This window comes from Nycticebus coucang, chromosome 10 (assembly GCF_027406575.1).
Source record: "Nycticebus coucang isolate mNycCou1 chromosome 10, mNycCou1.pri, whole genome shotgun sequence".
Taxonomy (NCBI): domain Eukaryota; kingdom Metazoa; phylum Chordata; class Mammalia; order Primates; family Lorisidae; genus Nycticebus; species Nycticebus coucang.
In genome coordinates, this window is record NC_069789.1 from 61830906 (window position 1) to 61833892 (window position 2987).

The following is a 2987-nucleotide window of genomic DNA, read 5'->3' on the forward strand; positions in this document are numbered from 1 at the left end:
CAGTAGCTATATCCAAAGAGAGAAAATGCTTCTTCACAGGCATTAGTAAAAACCAAACACTGAGCAAGAGTGAGAACCTGTCTCTACAAAAATTAGAAAAAGTATTAGTTGGGTGTGGTGCTATGTGCCTGCGGTCCCAGCTGCTCTAAAGTCTGAGGCAGAAGGAACTTGAACCCAGAAGTTTGAGGTCACAGTGACCTGTGATGACACCATGGCACTCTAACTCTGTCCCAGGCAACAATGCAAGACCCTGTCTCAAGGCGGCGCCTGTGGCTCAAAGGGGAAGGGCACCTGTCCCAAATGCTGGAGGTGGCGGGTTCAAGCCCAGCCCTGGCCAAAAACTGCAAAAATAAATAAAATAAATAAATAAAATAAGGGCAGCGCCTGTGACTCAAGGAATAGGGCGCCGGTCCCGTATGCCGGAGGTGGTGAGTTCAAACCCAGCCCCGGCCAAAAACCACACACACACAAAAATAATAAATAAATAAATAAAATAAAATCTAAAAAAACAAAACAAAACAAAAAAACCCCTGTCTCAAAAGAAAAAGCCTAGGGGGACTGTTTTGAAGTTTCTAGGAACAAGGAGCAAAGCAGTTATTCTATTCTGTATTATTGTGACAAACTGTACGTACTTGTCTTGAGAGTTATTCATTCTCTTACTCATCCAAAGAAGCCTTAGGTCAGAGCCCACTCCAGCAACGACCCTTATGGCTGCTGTGGCAGGGAAAGTCTGTGACATGTGGTTTCTGCCCTCAAAAGACTTAGCATTTCATTGGGAACCCCCAAAGTGGATTGAAGCATATGGAGTAGCTCTTCCACCTGCTCCTGTTTACTTCTGGTGGAGGGTGATGATGGAGGCAGAAGGCCCAAGCCACGGGGGTGCTGGCCACAGGGCCCTTTATTCCATTTTCTCTCAGCTGCCCCTGCTGATCTTCCTCACTCTCTTTAGAGAACAGGTCTGGTTGCACTCCTTGCTGCCCCGTTACCTTACCTCCTGGGAGAGCGAAAGGAGGAGGACGGGGCAGCAGAGACCTGTGACCACTTCTGCCGGGACCTTCTTATGAGGGTGGGGAGGTGCGGAGGAAGCTGAGGTAACCTTGGCGACACCCCTCCTCCTTCTAAGCCCATCTCTCCCTCAGGCAGTACCACCTTCTCTGCCCCTTTCCTGAAGAGGCTGGGGTCCTGCTACTGTGGCCTGACTGCCCAAATCCAAGCCCCTTCCCCAGGGCCTGCTTCCTCAGCAGCACCCATCTCTCCAGCCTCCATGTCACTGAAGTTTGCTCTAGCTTGCATCAGACCAACTCTGATGAGTTCATTTGTACCCTGAGTGTAGCAAAATGGCTTACTTTTATTTTCCCTGTATTTTATTTTTTTCTTGAAGAAACAATTAATGTACTGTTTAGAGAAACTATTAATGGTGGGATTTTAGGAACCAAGAAATATGAAATGATAATAGCTAAGTGCATCGTAAGCTATGTTTCAGGCAAATGCACTATCTCATTTAAGCCTCATAACAACCCAGTGAGGTAGATACTAAAGTTAACTCTGTTTTACATATGTCTGTCAGACATCTGACAACTTGTTCTGTGATCTTAAAGTGTCAGCCCATCACTTCCCACTTCTTCACTCTCTACTACAAAATCAGTGGCCAAGTTATAATTATCCTCAACCTCAAACTGTCTATCACATTAATTGTCTCGTTTCTGCCCCTGATTCCAGTTGGGTTGCTCATTACCTCATACTTGAACCAATACCTTATCTGGCCTCTCCGCTTCAGACACTTTATCTGCCCCCATTTCTCAGAATCTTGCACACATGTCTGTAATCTTCCTCGAAGCTTGGCTTTTATTATGAGTGCAAACGTGGGAGGTAAACATCTGGATTCAAATTCCAGTTTAACATTCTATCAGTGAACAGACTCAGCAATGGTAGTTAAACACAAAAACAGGGGAGTAAAAATGGTGAGGGGTTTAAAAGCTCCCCTTGTGGCAATAAATAGGGCAAAGGCACCAAGCTACAGTTCTGGGCCAATATTGGCAACCTTACTAAGTCAAAATCAGTATGAGAGACATAACCAGTTATTAAACTCTGTACTTTTGTCTTTGCTCTGAGCAGGCAGGGTGTGAGGAGAAAGAGAAATACATAAGGGCTTGGGTGGGATGGGGAGGAGGAAGGGAATCCCCACTTCCGCTCTCTGCCTATTTAATTTCTCAATGACAATGTCTGCTCTCTCTAGAAATGGAAGCAGAAATGAAACCTTAGGCAGAGTCAGACCCACGAAGACTGGGATTAGGAGAAAATCCTGTTTTCGAATACGAAAACCAGTCTCCTCTTCTTACAAATCCAAGGCACAGAGTTGAGAGCACCAGGGAGCATGGATCAGAGAGGCAGGACCAGACGCCCCACCTTCAGATGCAAACCCAGTCCCCTAGAAAAACAGGACCCCTGCCCTCAGTGTGCCACTGCAATAACTCCATGTTAGTTACCTTTAACACAAAGGGAGAATTGAGTTCGTTGTGTCCTCAGGTGAGAAGCTAAGTTTTCAGATGAGTCGGTGAACAAAGAGTATCAGTTGCTACATTCCAGGAATGGACCAGATTACCAAAGATTTCAGCAGTTTAGGGAAATGGGCAGAAACAAGGCTAATGAAATTCAGTCTCACAAAGCTGGAAGGTCATGCATCCAAGTAGAACTCATAACACACTTAAATAGAGCCTTAATAGGTAGAATTACAGAAAATAATGAGGAAAGCGCCCTAGGGCTAGATAACAATGCCATCAGGAGTCTAATTGCAAATGGGGGATTTCCTTTTAGAGCAGGGGAAATAATGGTTCCTCTCTGTAAATGGTTTCTCACACCTCATTTAGAGTCCTGGGTATAATTCTGGCCTTGTACCTACCCAGAAATTAAGAATTGTGTTAAAAAGGGAGAAAGAGGGGATAAAGGTCTGAGGTTCAGAAACATGCAATAATATTTTTTAAAGCCGT